This window comes from Chelonoidis abingdonii, chromosome 1 (genome assembly GCF_003597395.2).
Source record: "Chelonoidis abingdonii isolate Lonesome George chromosome 1, CheloAbing_2.0, whole genome shotgun sequence".
NCBI classification, from domain to species: Eukaryota; Metazoa; Chordata; order Testudines; family Testudinidae; genus Chelonoidis; species Chelonoidis abingdonii.
Genome location: NC_133769.1, coordinates 169655908 through 169673873, shown reverse-complemented (window position 1 = coordinate 169673873; position 17966 = coordinate 169655908). Strand labels below are relative to the sequence as shown.

At 41.4% G+C, this 17966-nt stretch overlaps 1 protein-coding gene across 7 annotated transcripts in view; it reads left to right on the top strand.

The window, feature by feature from the left end:
- CBLB (Cbl proto-oncogene B) overlaps window positions 1-17966 on the top strand; it is a 226022-nt gene that overhangs the window by 83119 nt on the left and 124937 nt on the right. Inside the window, exon 1 of one of the 7 annotated variants that reach the window (XM_032765815.2) lies at window positions 10304-10384. The exons of the other annotated variants lie outside the window; for them this stretch is intronic. The gene's annotated coding sequence lies outside the window, so the exon portion shown is untranslated. Of the gene's footprint in view, window positions 1-10303; window positions 10385-17966 lie in introns of those variants that run through there. 7 annotated transcript variants of the gene reach the window in all.

The following is a 17966-nucleotide window of genomic DNA, read 5'->3' as shown; positions in this document are numbered from 1 at the left end:
GGCAAGAAGGAACTGAGGAGTGGGCGGGCCGGCAGGGGGTATATATTACCCGCTATGGCGGCATCACTCTAGGGGGCGACCTGCCGGCCCGCTAGAGTTGCTGAGGTAAAAGTTTTCCGACGAATGTGCATGCGCGGCGCGTACACCTAACTGGAATGGTTATGAGCAACACATCTCGAAGAACAACAGTTACAAAGGTGTGTAACCGTGTTTTTTTTGTCTGTCCCTGACCCTCAGGCGGCAATTTTTTCTCCCTATGGTTCTTGGGACTCTGTTTTCCCCAGGCAGCTCCTTTTCCCAGCAACTCCCAGCTACTCTATCCCTTACCATCATGCATCCCCTTGGTTTGCCCACTATACCTATCACTTCGACTGTAGGTATCTCTTGGATGAAGTAAAACTGGTCAGTCCTCTTTCCTTAATGCTGCCCATTTCCCAGGTCTCAGATTACAGCATGTCAACTTGCTGCAGCTATTGTGTTCAAACATGGCATACCTGTGTTTCTTCTGTAGAAATCTTCCTTGCTGTTTGCCCCATTCTACCACAGCCTTCTGAAACCCTGTTAGATGAGGGAGCTCTCATGAAACATTGAATGTTATGAGAATGACATGTAGATTTTTAGAGTGAAAATTACAGGACAATTTGGCAACTTGTAGAAGAATTCTGTGGCCATGCTATCATAAAATAACTTTTTAGCTGATGTAGCTTGAAGTTATCGATGGCTATTGAAACATTTCAGTTACCATTCTTGGTATGCTGTGTATGTAATGCTCACAGTGGAACCTGGAAGCAACATTTGTGATTTTAAAGATTTAAGTAAACTTCAACATCTGAAGGAATAGGAGAATGGTACACGGTATATCTGTTCAATATAACAGGGTAGTAACAATCTAGCTGATTCAGATTGTTGTTTTGGTGGAGAGAGCTGTAACAAATATTATTCATTGAATGAGAGCCAGTTATATTCTTTCAGCAAAAATATATGATGATCATTCTGTGACCAAAACACAGTTCTTACCCTAAATATATCTTTTATTTAGTGCCTTTGCATGCAGTACTTGCATGCACAAGTCATCGCTTAGATATGTAACCCATAGATTTTTGTTACTGAATTTAACACACACACTTTAGCTAAAACCCCATAAAATGTAATGGGGAAAATGTTTGTTTAAATAACTGTAAATGAATGATTTCAAGTGGATTTGATTATAATAAATAAATGTAGATCTGAACAATGAGAAATTTTATGTATATTTGATAGCTGTCTTATAACCTTTGACTCTAGAATGTAGGAGTGTGGCTTACTGGACAGTTATTGCATTTCTATGAGTTACATGGCAATATTTTTTACTCGTTTTGGACTCTTATTATGGTACATGTAATGTATTCTAGACCATGGGAAAAAGATGAAGCACTCCTATTACAGTACCATATGTGTGTAGTTCATTGGCTGAGTTGTCTCCATGATGTGAAAGAGGCACAGAGGAATTTTGAAATAAAAATGGGTCTCTTGAAATGTAACAATACGACTGTAAGTATTGAAAATTGTAGTATAGTGATGGTTCCAAAACAGAATCTCTGGTACTTAGACATAGGCCACTAGTACTCTTTTATATGTAAACATTGACTAAAAACAGAGTAAACATAAACCAGATTCCATGTAAATTGCCTCACAAACTACATCCACGTGATGGGTTATATCATTACTATGTGTAACAAAACAAACGGTAGTAAAAGCTATTGAAAGGGGAATAACAGATATTGCTATAATTTTCAAATTGGTAGCTGCAATACAAAAGTCCCTTGATGGAGGGAAATAATTCTTTATTAGTAGCAGCAACAATTCTAAGTAAAAGCAAAATCAAATTAATTTGATCTATTAAATCTCCTCTGTTGGGCTAAAGATAATCTATTCTGTAAGGTTTCAAAGTATTTTCATACTTAGTCAGACATTGGGTGCAATTCAAGGGAGCAGGTGTTATACCACAAACATAGCACTTTTCCTCTTGAAAGCACAATACAAAACTTTGGTCTGGGTGAAAACAAAGATTCTAGCTCTGGTGTAAGCATTTTTAAACTCTTTGAAAAATATGTAGCAATCAAGAATGATGCAAAACACTTATAACTGTAAGGGGCATAGATGGGGGAAGGGGATGATGATGATAATAATAATAATAAAGTAATAATTGGAGATATACCAATCTCCTAGAACTGGAAGGGACCTTGAAAGGTCATCGAGTTCAGCCCCCTGCCTTCATTAGTAGGACCAATTTTTGCCCCTGATCCCGAAGTGGCTCCCTCAAGGATTGAACTCACAACCCTGGGTTTAGCAGGCCAATGCTCAAACCACTGAGCTGTCAAGCCCCCCCCCCCCCACACATGTATTTGCTGTCCACTTACTGAACATAGGTGCATGGAAAAAAAAATTACTAGACAGATCTCAATGATTTAAGCACTGTACATACCTCTGATCCTGATGGGAGCCTCCTGACACTACTGCAGTACCACTTATTCCTAATAGAGACTTACACCAAAACCTTGGAACTTTGGAGAAGTTCAGCTCCAGAGCCAAAATTTGCAGCTCTGATCCATCTCTAGATCAAACCCCAGGGATATTCCCATAATATTCTCTTTGGGCCAGACCCTTAATGTTGAACAATTGCAAATCCTGTTGACTTGAACTCAGTGGAAATTGTAACTGCAAACAACAGTGGGTTATCAGAACCTTTTTGGATAAGGCATATATTTATTTTTAAAAAGAGATCCGCCTTCCCAAATATATAGCATATTGTAGTAAGGACTTGTATAAAAGTAGATTTTTCAAAACTGAAGAGACTATCATGGATGGGAGTATTTCTTCCACCCAAGCCTTACTCAGAACCTTTATTGAGGTCAACCAGTGTATATGATCTGAGTAAAAGAGCTATTATAATTATTATTACACATTCTTTGTTAATAGAACATTTATGGTTACAAAATAAAGTTCTCAAAAGTTAGGAGATGCCAGAGTTAAGATTGCCTGTGCAACCTTTGTTTGCCCACCTTGTGCATACACATTATGATAGGGTTCAGTTGCATGATGTCATACAATTTTTACCTCCAGGAGCCTGCCTCATTTAGTGCCCAGGATTCAAGATGCTCTACTTATGAGCAACTGCTAGATCTTTTCCCCCTCTTCTCGTTCAGTGCGTGGGCTGTAGGCTTATTTACTACATGCTATTCAAACCCTGCTCTGAAGTTAATTAATTTTCTCATGGACTTTTCTATGGTGCTGATGATTATAGTATCTGAGTGCCTCACAAACGTTAATGAATTTATCTTCACAATATCCCTGTGAGATGAGGGGGTTATCTTATCCCGACTTTATAGACGGAGAGCTGAGGCACAGAGCAATTGAGCTCAAAAGTTTTCATTAACTTTGGGGCCCCAATTTGAGATGCCTAGGACCTGACTTTTCAGAATACCTAGAATTAGGTAGTCCTTTATGTTCAGAGCACAGCCCCCATCAACTTCAGTTTCAGCTGTGAGTGCCCACCACTTCTGCAAATCAGACCTCAGAATCTTTGGGCACCAAAAAAGAGGAACACACAACTAATGACCACCTGTGAAAAGTTCTATGCCAGTATCACAAGGCATAGATAAGGAGAGAATTCAGTTCTCTCCAAAACAGCATTCAGCTACCTTAGCCATGAGATTTTCCTTTCTCTTCTTGAAATGCCCTGCCTCATTTACTGTGCACCTTCCAGATTCTGCAACAAATGAGGCTAGGGTCCTACAGAGATCAGTCTCCTTCACTGCATTCTCTCTGATCTTGTGTGCCTAATCTATCCTACACATTGAATGAGGCAGGGATCTTGTTGCAAAAAATAGTATGTGATCATATAATTAAAGACTGTATCATAATATCTATGCACAAGGCACTCCCAAATCCTTTTCAGATGTGACTCTCCAGTCCTTGGTCCCCACGCCTGCTCCTACTTTCCTTGCTCTATTCCCAGTCCAAGTTGTTCTCCCCTCTACCCTTAGCCCATTGTCATTAGATTTCTTGTTATAATCTTTTTTCCCCTCCCTCCTGATCTGTGTGTTCTCTCCTCGCCATTTGAATCAAATGACATCTTTCTCTGTGCTGCAAGAATGGTCACTGAGAACACAAGAGAGACAAACTCCCTGCTCTCAGTTCCAGTGCCTAGCCCCACCCAGGCCTTGAGCAGCTGAGAGCCACCATTCCTGGGAAAATCTGGCTTCAGCGCTGTAGCCCTGAGCTGGAACATGTTCAGTCACTCTGTGGGGATGGAATATGAATGGTCTGGTAGCATTAGGAACTTAGAGACTTGAGCTTCCTCAGTCAGGAAGGAATCTTTGAAGGTCTCTACAGAGTGTGTGAGAACTGCAATTTTTCAAGGGCTTCTAAATTTGACCAGATTTGAGCATATTGTGTCAGGGATGGCAAAAGACACACCCCTGACACAAAGGCCACCGACTGCCAAACTTCAGGTCCTTGCTGCAAAGCTTAAATTCCTCCACCCTCCCTAACAAACAACCAGATTTTTTTGTAAAATGATTCTTTCATTGATTCAAAAACTTTCATAGATTTTAAGACTGGGAGGGACCATAGTTTGACTTTCTGTGTAACACAGGTCATGCAACATCCCCAAAGTAATTCCTAGAGCAATGGTCCCCAACCTTTTTGTGGCCAGTAGCACGTTCGTGTTTTCAGAGGAGTGTGGTGGGCACCAACAATTTTTCAAGGCTTATTTTGCATTTGTACATTTAAATAATACGAAAAACATCATATTTAATATTACATAATATATGAATCCATAAGATAAATAGGTAATTTTACATGTAAAAGGTATTAATTAAATTATTCGGCAATTACTCTTTCACCTTACCGTGTGAATTTGCTCTTTTTTATCTACCTGTAAGAAAAATTAAGGAGTTTTTACAAAATAAATATCATAAACAGTTTTCATCTTATTTATTTTAAAAAAGTAAAACATTGTTGAACTGCTGGTCCAAATATATTTATTATTCTTACTTCAACATAGAATGAAGCCTGCAGCCCTGAAGTTCTCTGTCCCTGGCAGGTGTGGGGCCGCGATTTCTCTCCGTCTTAAGCCGCGGCCCCTTGCCTGCTGAGGACAGAGAACTGTACCCGCAGCCTGCAGCCCTGGAGAAGCCAGAGAGAAGCTGCAGCCCCGTGTCTGCCAGGGACAGAGAACACTAGCACCCGCAGCCTGCAGCCCCGGAGTTCTCTGTGCCCGGCAGGCACCGGGCTGCAGCTTCTCTCCCCTGCTGGGCACTAGGCGGGCGCACATAAATGCCCCGGCGGGCGCCATGGTGTCCGCGGCTGCCGCGTTGGGGACCACTGTCCTAGTGTATTTTATAGAAAAATATCCAGTCTTGATTTAAAAACGGTCAGTAATGGATAATCAACTACAACCCTTCGTAAGTTGTTGCAATGGCTAGTTACTTTCACCATTAAAATTTTACACCTTATTTCCAGTCTGAATTTGTCTAGCTTCAACTTTCTGACATTGTTATGCCTTTCTCTGTTAAATTGAAGAGCTCGTTCAGTGTTTGTCTCTGAAGATTTACTTGTAGTCTATAATCATGTCACCCCTTAATATTCTCTTTAAACTAAATAGCTTGAGCTTCTTGAATTGATCGCTGTAAGACATACTTTCTAATCCTTTAATCATTGTTTTTGCATCTTCTCTGAATCCTCTCTCATTTATCAAAATCCTTTTTGAATTGTGGACACTAGAACTGGATACTATTCCAGCAGCAGTCGCACCAGTGCCAAATACAGAGGTGAAAAAACCTCTTTACTCCTACTTGAGATTCCTCTGGTCATGCATCCCAGAATCACATTAGCTCTTTTGGCCACAGCATCACATTGGGAGCCACCCTCTCAAATCTTTTTCAGTCACTGCTTCCCAGGAAAGAGCCCTGATCCTGTAAGTATAGCTTACAATCTTTGTTCCCAGATATATGCATTACATTTAGCTGTATTAAAATGCCTGTTGTTTCCTAATGTCCAGTTTACCAAGTGATTTAGATCACTCCAAATCAGTGACCGGTTCTCTATTATTCATCACTCCCCCAATTTTTGTGTCATTTGTGAACTTTATCAGTGATTTTTTCTTCCAAGTCATTGATAAAGTTAAAATAGTATAGACTAAAAACTGCTCCCTGTGGGACCCCTCTGGAAACAGACCTCATCAGTGACTGTTCCCCGTTTACACGATCAGTTGACCAGTTTTTAATCCATTTCATGTGTGCCATGTTAATTTTATGTCGGTCTAGCTTTTAGCACCAAGTCAAAACATCTAGCAGAAGTCTAAGTATATTATATGAATGCTATTACTATTATAAAAAAAAAATCAAGTTAATTTGACAGAATCTAGTTTCCATAAACCCATGTTGATTTGCTTTAATTACATGACCCTCCTTTAGTTAATTATTTATCAAGTCCCATATCAGCTGCTCCATTATCTTGCCTGTGACCCATTTCAGGCTGATGGTTCTATAATTGCTTGGGTCATCCTGTTTACCCTTTTTCCAAATTGGCACAACATTAGCTTTCTTTCAGTCTTCTGAAACTTCCTTGTGCTCCAAGACTTACTGAAAATCAGCATTAATGGTCCAGCAAGGTCCTCGGTGAGCTCCTTTACCTTTGCTGCATTCTTGGAAATGACTTAACCATTGTGGTTCAAATTTTGCCCCAAAAATTTACTAAGGGAGACACTTGGTCTGTAACATTTTTGAGCAGCTAATCTGACAAAATTATAAGCAACTGGTTCTGCCAGCCCTGACTATAATATATTGGTAGCATGTATTATTTATAGCACCCCAGTCAAGATCAGGGCACCATTGGGCGAGGCACTTAATTTAAAAACACATAGGCAGATGTCGTCTCTGCCACGTCAACATAATTCACTTCAGCAATGCTGTTTGAAAGGTTTTATATTGTGTTTAGTGAAGTACAACTCTCTTGTGAGCTGAGAGCATGTTAGGGAAATCATCTTTTTTTGTTGGTCATAATTGTAAATAAACATATTTAAAGCCCACTGAAAACAGCATAATTGTCACATCTCTACATATTTATTTATTTCAATTAATATATAAATAGAAAGCACCTATCCTAATTTTCAGGCACTTCAGACAAACTTCAGAAATGTTTATAGATACATCATTTGGCCTATAACATAAATCAATATTAAATTAATGCATTCAAATCTTAGTATTCATTTTAAAGGCTGTCTAGAGAAGTGCCAAAGGAGCAGAAAGAGTGATTCTAAGCAACTATTCATGAGTAGAAGGGTGTAATAATGGTTGATGGGTGAATAGAACTAGACAAATTAACATCCACCATGCTTTGCTTCTAGACAATCAGCTTTAGTTACATTAAATCATGTTTTTTCTGTAGACAATTTAATAGCTCAATTAAAAGCTACTGTGGTAAAATCAATAAATATGTTAGTGCTTAGTTTGTTACTGATAATGTAATGAGATTAACTGTTCACAGAGTATTTATTTAGATTTGTAAATATTAAACCATTTATTTAGTAGGTATGAATTAGTGGATTTGAGTTTGGCTCTCTTCTCCCATTTTAACTAAGATGTTAATTTTGGCTGATCATCAACTGTTGTCTTTGTAAAGTGTTACTTACCTAACATACTGACTTACTACGTGTACTAAAGTAAGTCTTTGGGACTTGTTCAGCATGACTGTGTCTGGTATCTCTTCAGCTATATAGGGAATGGAGGGTGTGTGTGTGTGTGTGTATGTATATATGTATGTATACACACATTAAAGCTACAACACGTCATGGCATTGTTTGTTTTCCCCACCTTACTCCATCATTGTTTCTCAGTGTGACCTGAGAGATGAGCACACACTTTGGTTTCCGTAGACATTCAGTGTTTGTCTTCTTTACGCTATTGATATGGGTTTGAAGACTAATCAGGTTTTATTGATGTGGATGCTTACCATTACGCCGAACTAAGGCTGCTAACCCGTATCACATAGAACATCAGATAGGTGTGACACGTTTTATGGGCTGGATTTAAACTGGAGACTTAAAGGTGAAAGAGTCCATATGCATTACCTAGTACATGAGCTATGAAGTCTGCCCACAAAATCAATTTTAGTCAACACTTCACATTTATTTTCATGGGTAGTGCTCTCTAGATTTTTTTGTTAGTTGATGCTGATCTCTGTATAAGCTTACTGAGTTTATGGCCACTTGTGGGAACATGATTGATGTTTTTGGATAATAGCACAAAACTGATCTCATTTTAAAAATCCAATTCCTCTGAATTAGCTATTCTATTTTGTAAGGGCTCAGTTTAACTTTGGTTACGGTTCTTTCTTTGTGAGAATAGTGATTACATATTTTTCATCCCATGGATAGTCTTGTGGTATAGTGGCAATGAGACCTATTCACATAAGTATATTAGGCATTGCCTCAACAACCTCAATTTTTGTACTGGGGGAGCTGTGTAATGTTTACTCTCTGGGTAACCAGCTTTTGGGCTTGTGGTCTGCACAGCCTCAGACTTCAGGAGAACCTTTAGTGCTTATTGTTAACAAAGGTCAGCTTATTTTGGGTATGGAGTGGCTGCTTTTTAGCCACCCCAAATATAGTCCACTAATAAAAGACCTGATTGGGAACTAGGCAGTTACATACCACAGCAGTTTCTAACTGAAGAAGAGCAGAGAGGGGAAGAGCTGCTAAGGAAAGAAGCAGTATTCTAGAAGTAGTACTTGTGGTATAAGAGTTTCCAATGGCAAGGATTTTCATTCTTTTCCTACCTAGTTTCTTTCTTTTTGGGTTTCTCTTTTCATCATTCCTCCTATAGAAACAAGAAAAGGGAAGGAACACCAATAGGGGAGGCTTTAAAGTGATTTTTAAATTATGAGGGGAAGAATGAAGGTGTGAGGTAACACTGGTGAGCAACTTCTTTTGTTTCAGCAATCCCCCGCCCCCTTAGGAAACTTCCAGTTCTTCAGGCACTGAGATTGTCTGATGCTCACTCAGCGTTTGGCAGAAAAGGACTGGCTAAGCATTTACTCAGAGGATAAATGTATGAGTAAGTTCTTTCCTGTTATTGGCAAACTCAACTTTTCCAGGATTCATGAAAAAAATGGTAATTACTTGTGTATAAATGACTGGTTATGCATATATGAGATGACACAATACAGTTTACATTTACACAGTGCTCAGTGTATTTATTTGTTAAACCTCACAGTACCCGAGGTAAGGAGGTATTCTCATTTGCACTTTACAGGTGTATAAACTGAGGCAGAGAGAGTTTGTGACTTTCCCATACTGTTTTGGCGGAACTAGGAATTAGCGCCCCAATTATTCTGACTCTCAGACCCATATTTCAGACACCGGACCATGCTCCCTCCTTTCCCGTGCTTTTAAAAGTGATTTCTACACATATCTCAGAGTTGAACTGACCCCCAGAGGCTAGAAACAATTTTCTCTCACGGGGCATACTGGCAACAATCTTCAGTTGTTTTTACTTCCCTCAATGCATTAAATAGGGATAATTTGTTAACATTAGATGGTTGTATCCCACGCAACCAATCTACAGTTACATGGAATGGGACACTGGTCCACTTTTGGTTTTGTCCCCTGTTGTCCCCCCACACACACCCGTTTTCTGTCTATAAGACAAGAAGAAAGTTCTAGGGGTGTTGGAGAAAGGAATGAGGCTGAGACCAGAGTGGCAGCAGGTTGCAGAAAGTGAAATGTTACTGGCTGGTATCACAGACGTTGGCAGCCCCATTATGTATGTCTTCTGACATTCGTCCTAGGTAATTTATGGATAAACTCCAGTGCAGTCCTGATCATGGCATTTCTTACAGCATTGGCAGTTGATGATTGACAGCCTGGCACTCATGTCAGAAGGAGACCGTATTTCATTCTTTGCAGGAGGAAAGCTGTCAGGTATTGAAGAAATATGTTAATTTGGGTTGAAGGGGAAGGAAGAGATACTCAGCATTTATAGAAGAGGCACAGTTAATTTTATTGGCATGTCTGTGGTTCTAACTACCATGGTAATGGAACATCTAAAAATACTATATTAATGAAGAGAGAAAAGGTGGGTGAAGTAATATCTTTTATTTGACCAGCTTCTGTTGGTGAAAGATAAGCTTTCAAGCTTAAGTCTCTCAATGATTTTGCGAGATAAGGAAGTGTTATCTCCTCTTTACAGATTGGGAAACTGAGGAACAAAGGCTAAGTGACAAACATGGTCACACAGGGATGGAGCCAGGGAGAGAGAACCCGAGCCTTTTTGACTCCTAGGCCTGTTCCCTAACCCCAAGACCATCCTCCCGCCCTTACTGTTGCTGAGTGCAATATCCTGTGAGTCTTACTGTATCCGGAACACGTGGATTTGAAATGTTTATTTTAAATATAACTGATCATGGGAAAATGAACTTTGTGTGTGCTTTGGATTTTAAAGCTTTATCAGCTTGCTTTTTATATTTTAGAGTTTAAAAAAACCATCACTTCATCTTATGAATGTTCTCCAAACTTGCTTCTAAATTCATAAACACTTATGACTTGCAGGTTTCCAAGTTAACAGAGTTTTCTTAGTATATGTGTATATTCCAAATAAAAATATCATACAGTGGCTTATTTCTTCTGTAATAGTAAATTGAACTACTTTTGTTTTAGACATGATTTACAAGAGAGTGTTTGCTGATTTAGTCTTGATCTAAAATGTCTTTATATCTAATAGACTTCACTCTGGTGCTTTCCTTATGAAAGAGGGATTGTGTTGCATTTTTTGAACTTGAAAACCTGGCAGCATGAGTGATCACATAACTTACTGTTGCAGATTGCTGCCTAACAAATATGTACTCTTGTGCAAAGATAAAAAATCATTTATTAAATGCATCAAAGGAAGCAACCTCATATTAATCTAATTTTCAGCATGATGTAACTGCACAATTAAACAGTCTGTCATTCATGTTATACCTCTTAGAGAATCTGACTTCTCGTGCACATGGTTAGAGATTTCTAGGACTATATAGACATTTATTGCAATACGAGAAGCAGAGCAGTTACTTTAATCAAGAGGTAACTGGTCGCATACAATAAAAGCTGTCTGCATAGAATGGACTCTAAAGAAAATAATAGGCAGCAGATGTGCATTGTTTCAGTTTATTTGCATACATTTAAGTACAGTTTATTAATGTGTCTTTGTAATAAAAACTGTCTGATTTATTTTATGGGTCATTCAGTGATTACAATGATGGAGGAAGACATGGGGACCTCTGTTTCGCTTTGTATATTTAGGTACATAATGGTCCTATCTAATGACTATGATGATGAGTGTATTCTCTGGGGCTTTTTGATTTGTAGATCTCAGAGTGTTTATCATTATTCCCATTTCAGAGACTGGGAAACAGAGGCACAAAAGTGTACTAGTTTATCAAACATACAGCACATCAGTGGCAGGACCAGGAATGGAACCCAGGTCTTCCAACTCCAAGTCTACTGCTGTGTCAGCCAGACTGCACCACCTCCCATAAAATAAAATTTGCTTTCGTGTGCAGCATGAAGTGTTGGCACAGCCAAGTTTTTAATGTTGTTCCATACCAAGCATGCTTAAATTTCCTATTTTATAGAGACTGAGGGGTAGAACTTCTCTTTAAAAATCTTTATTACTTGCTAGCGCCACTCTAGCTATTACAGTTGACATACCATAACATTTTCTTAAGCCCCATTTTCAGATGATTATAATAGAGTGGTGAAAATTCCTTCTGAGCTGAAGTGTATGTATCTCAGATGGCTTTGTTTTAGAAAACTGCTTCTGACGAGCAGTTCTTCATAATGTAGGCTAATTGCTTTGAACATTTATATACTCTTACAGTTAGAAATGGAAAAAAAGTATAGTCTCTGGAGAAGATCCTCAGTTGGTGCAAGTCAGCAGAGCTCCATTGACCATCGTGCATATCCCTTGACTGTGCTGGAACGCTACCAACTGAAAATTTGACCCTCCATAGATTATCTATTAGATACCTATACCGCTACCTCGATATAACGCCACCCAGTATAACATGAATTTGGATATAACGCGGTAAAGCAGTGCTCCGGGGGGGGGGCTACGTACTCCGGGGGATCAAAGCAAGCTCGATATAACGCGGTTTCACCTATAACGTGGTAAGATTTTTTTGGCTGCCAAGGACAGCGTTATATCGAGGTAGACTTGTATATGTTCAGTGTGAACAAAATACAGCTTTTATTGCAGCATACAGGGTTTTTGTCGAAACATGTTTCCAGAATGCTCATTGACTCTGTGTCAATGCTTTAGGACTCTATCTCTGCGTAGAAGTTGAAGATACTGAGTGGGTTCAGGTGAGCTGTGGAAACTCAGCCTGAACAGGGAATGGAAAAGTCTAATTGCCTATGCATTGGAGATCAGGCTGACCCAGCAGAGGAGTACTTGAACCTACAGTAGGTTTTGGGCAGGTGGCAGATGGATATGGGGGAAGAGTGAGTCATGGGGCCTATAAAATGCAGTCTATATACAGTTAATTAGTGGCAAGATATTCCTAAGTATTACCACAGAGTAACTGTTTTCTGATATAAGATGACTGAAATTTGTTCTTCTGATTTCAATATGGCAATCCAGAAAAAAGGATCTGATCTCTTCCTGCATCATGGCTTCCTCTATTCTGCCATGGATTACTTGGTCTACACCTAAAACTGAGAGCTTGGCTACACTTGCAAGTTGCAGCGCTGGTGAGGGGGTTACAGCGCTGCAACTTAGCAGGTGTCCACACTTACAGAGCTCAGCCAGCGCTGCAACTCCGTTCCTGCAGCGCTGGCTGTACACCTGGTCCGCTACGGGTGTAGCGAATCCAGCGCTGCTGATGCAGCGCTGCTCATCAGGTGTGGACACTCACCAGCGCTGTTATTGGCCTCCAGGGTATTAGGAGGTATCCCACAATTCCTGTATACAACAAACCGGAAGGTACTCCCCGGAGCTACTTATCTAAAAAACAAACACAGCTGCTCTTTGCTGCAGCGAGCGAGCGAGCCGAGGCTTTGGAATGTTCACAGCTGTTTGCTTGAGGAGACAAACAGCAGCAGCGTGCGGGTGGGAGGGAGTCTCAGAGAACTGCGTATTGGTCTGAAGCCTTTTACATTTAAGAGTGATTGAGAGAGGGTGGGGAAATGGCCAGAATTTGCAAGGCAGGAGCTGTCACACAGTGTCCGCTCCAAAAATCCACTCTCTCTTCTCCCCCAACGCTCCCTGTCACACTCCACCCACACCTCTCTTTGAACTTGCAAGGCAGGGAGCTGTACAGTGTCTGCTCCAAAATCCACACTCTGTCTCCCGCAAGCTCCTGTCACACTCCACCCCACACCCGTCTGTGAAAGATGTTGCAGCCACTTGAACGCTGGGATAGCTGCCCACAATGCACCACTCCCCACAGCGCTGCAAATGTGGCCACACTGCAGCGCTGGTCGCTGTCAGTGTGGACACACTGCAGCGCTGGCCCTACACAGCTGTACGACCACAGCTGTAACTACCAGCGCAGCAAAAATGTAAGTGTAGCCATGCCCTTAGCTTCACCTGGCAACGTCATGGAGCGCTGTGAGAAATGTCATACCCCGTGCAATGTAGTTAGGTCAACTTCACCCCCAGTGTAGACACAGCTAGGTCAAAAGAAGAATTCTTCCATTGACCTTGCTACTGTCTCTCCAGGGGATGGTTTTACTGGAGTGATGGGAACCCTCTGTCGCTGTCGTAAGTGTATGCTGCAGGGCTACAGCAGTGTGGGTGGAGTGCAGCAGCTGTGCCAGTGTAGTGCCTGTAGAATAGGCATACTGTCATGTACTCACTTGCACCATGCCTTCTGTGAAGTACAATATGGGATTCCTATATGAATTTGGGACTTTGGAAAGAAGGGCTGTCTGGATCTATAGAGAACTTAAAAACCCAAATGTTATCTTCTACACCAGTTCATTATTAAAATAGTTCAATATTTGGGCCCTTAGCATTTGAGCACCTCACAGTCATTAATAGAACTCTTCACCTCACTCCTGTGAGGTAGGGATGTATTAAAAAAAGTGATTTGCTCAGTGTCATACAGGACATTGGTGGCTGAGGTGGGAAATGAAAACTGGTCTTTGGAATCTGTTTAGTCCCCTAGCCACTAGATTACCTTCCTTACACTATGGTTTATTAGCCCTAATTATTGCAGGGGAACTGCGGTCATGTATTATAATGAACTGTGCTCTGTTTATAAGATGACAGTTCAGTTTTCTAGCCATCACCACAACTTCAGTTCCTGAAAGAAGAAAAGACATTCGCATACAGAGTGAAACTTACTGCACTCAAAAGCAGGGATATTTAGGCGCTATACAAGTGGAGTGTGGGACAGTTCAAGAGAGGGAGTTAACACCTCCAAGCCAGTACCAGGGTGCCTGTATGCTTAAATAGCTGTAGAGCCTGCAAGCCAGTTACTTCTGGAGCCACATAAATGTGGTTTGAAGCCTCTTTTCTGGTCTGCACTTAGTACTATACCAGTGTGGCTTCTTGGCTGTCACGGGAGTGTGCAGCCAGCATTCAGGGAGTGCGCAGCCACTTCGGTAGAGCAACTCCACAGGGAGATCCTAAATGTAGCTCCTCTGTGGAGGGACGAGAGTGGTAACAGATTTTCCAAACCAAGGTGAATTGCACCCCCTGAGAAGAAAACAAGAAGCGCTAAAGTCCTACTTCCATGCACCACCCTTAGACAACACATTACACCCCATCTCAGTTTCAGCTTCTTATCCTTCAAATATAAACACCATAGGCAAGATTCTGGCCACCTGATCCATCTGCTGAGGGCTGCATTGGTGGTATAAGGCAGGCAGAAAGCCATCTTATTCAGCTGTTCCCCTAGCATAGAGGAATCCCCAGATGATGTAGAATCTGCAAACTTGGCTTTGTGGTGCCTCTTTCCTTCTGGCCACAACATAGGGGGCATATTGGAGCACAGTGGTGAAGTAATGGCTGAAGTTCTGCCACACTCTGGCAATCCCCTGCTGTAGTAGAGCCTATTAGGGGGACTGTGCAGCTGAGCATGATTTAGAGCCGCCCCAAGATTGTTCCTTAATTGGTACACATTTCTTATGTAGTATTTCAGGTTTGTTTTTCCTTCATTATTCAAGTTGGTTAAATTATTAGAAGGGAATTGACGTTGGTTTGCATTTATCTGTGTAAACAAGAACGAGATTAGTTTGCCTTTTTTTAATATAAGGGAATTCATACCAGATTTTAAATGAGACATCTTACATTTATAACCTTTATGGTGCTGTCACTTTGGGGGAAATGTGTTATAACCTGAAAAGTTATTAACGGAAACATCTTTAAAGTGAATTACAACCTCTGTTGCGTTTAGGTCCATAGAAACATCACTCTAATTTTGGTATAAGATTACTAGTCCTTTATCATGCAGTGATGGTGACAATGTATTGCTTTCTTTCATATGATGTGTTAGACAATTTTACCTGCTAATGTTACTGTTTTCTCTCTCATTCCAATACCCTGATCACAAGTTTTTATTTAGAATCATAGAATTGTAGGATCAGCAGGGACCTCGAGGTCTTCCGGTCTGGTTCCCTGCATTCAAGGCTGGACTAAGTATTCTCTAGACCATCCCTGACAGGTGTTTGTCCAACCTGTTCTTAAAAACCTCCAGTGATGGATACTTCACAACGTCCCTAGACAATTTATTCTATTACCTAACTACCCGGACAATTACTAAGTTTTCCCTAATTGTTCAACCTAAACTGAACTTGCTGCAATTTAAGCCCATTGCTTCTTGTCCTATCCTTGTCCTTCTCCCTCCTTCTTGTAACAACCTTTTATGCACTTGAAAACTGTTATGTCCCCCTGTCAAGGCTGATTCCCCACTCTAGCACTTTGAGTGCAGAAGGTGGGGACCTGCAAGGACTCTAAAAATTAATACTGGTCACTCCTGGCTTGTATTAAACTCCCACGGTTACAGCTTTTCTCTGACCTTGGATTGGTAGATGCTGCCACCCCACAAGTGCAAACCCAGGAAGGTGCACTTGAGAATTCCTTCCTGTGGGGTACCCTCAAGCCCTTTCACCCCTCCTCCGGGGAAGAGCTGAGAATAAAAACAAAGGAAATTAGCTGTTGCCACCAGCTAATTAAACATATGCACAAACATGTTAGGACACAAAAATCCAATTCTCTTCTTTAAAAAGGTAAATTTTATTAATAAACAAAAAAAAAAAAGAAAATACATCTGGGCTTTAGGCTTTTGCTAGATTTAAAAAAAAAAAATTACAAGGATTAAGCATCAAGAACAGCTCTCTTGTGGTAACAAGCAAAACAGGTTACAAGCAAAACAAAAGCACCTGGGCTTAGCACAGAGGAATCCACAAGCCATAACTAAATAAAAGGGATAAACCTAATCACGTCTTCCTGGACATTTCCTGATTGATTTACATATCTGGAGTTTTAAATGAGCAGTTTCTAGGTATGATACTGATAATTTTTCATACCTGGCCCAAGCTTGCTCCCTGTCTGCCTCTCCCCGAGAACAACAGACAGACAAAAGAGGAGTCTTTGTTTGAATTTTAAAAAGTTCTAGCCTTCCCACTGGCTCTTTTGGCCAGGTGCCTACCCAATTCCTTTTACCTATGCATAGCAGTGAGACTTTTTAACCCTTTACAGGTAGAGCAATTAGAGAACAGCTACTAAGAGGGATTTTTATAGCTGCTGGCTGGGTGTTCATAAGAATGAGCTCCCTCCCTTTCATTTATCACACACGGCCTCAGTCTTTTCTTCTCCAGACTAAACAAACCCAATTTTTTCGATCTTCCCTCATAGATCATGTTCTTCTTCGAGTGATTGCTCATATCCATTCCAGTCAGGTGTGCGCGCCGCGTGCACGTTCGTCGGAGAAACTTTTACCCCAGCAACACTCGGCGGGTCGGCTGGGCACCCCCTGGAGTGGCGCCGCTATGGCGCCGAATATATACCCCAGCCGACCCGGCCACCCTTCAGTTCCTTCTGCCCTTAAAATTCAAAAAAAGTGATTTTAGGTGTAAAAGGTGGGCCATTGTTTAGCCATGCTGATTAGCCTCAACTGGAGTATCGTGTCCATGTTCTGGGTGCCTTATTTCATGTAAGATGTGGACAAATTTGGAGAAAGTCTGTAATGTGGGCGGGATGAGAACAAAAACAATTAAAGGTCTAGAAAAATCACGCATTTGACTACTTCTTGTGAACACCCTTGGGGCCGTGGAGAGGACGAAGGGAAGGACTGGGTGAACTGGTAAGCGTTAGTCGTTGATCATAAAGCGAAGGTTACTTCCTGTGCAGCGGAAAGATGGCAATCGGAAGTACGCGTCCTTTCATGTCCGAGGGCGGCGTACCAGTCCCCAGATCCATAGGACGGTGGATTAATATTCCCAGTGAGACCATGCGAAATTTCAACTTTGAGCATCCCATTTGTGAGCCCCTCGCAGGTCGTAAATTAGGTCTGAGGCTTCCTTGGATCAGTGGAACCAGAAAATAGCGGGGAGTAAAAACCCCTCCCTCTCTTCTAGCGGTACCTCCTTCTATGGCTCTGGGGCCGAGTGAGAAGACTGCACCTCTTGTTATAGAGGACTTTGCTCTTGAGAGGGGTCCTGCGAGATGGGACCAGAGATGGGGGGCGAGGCGGTATGAAAATATTGGATGGTGGTAACCTTGCTTCACCGGTGCGGCAGGAACCAAGTCCGGAAGTCAGTTGGGACCACGCCGGAGGAAGTAGGAAAGACTGTTGGAAAAGGGGAGGGAAAGGATTCTGCTTTGAGACTTGCGTACGCCGTCCTTCGGGCACACCTTCAAAGTTGGCCCTTAGGCCCTGTGGTGTGCCTTAGGGCCCTTGGTTCTGGCCCCCTTAGGGCCGGATTGGCGCTACTGGTC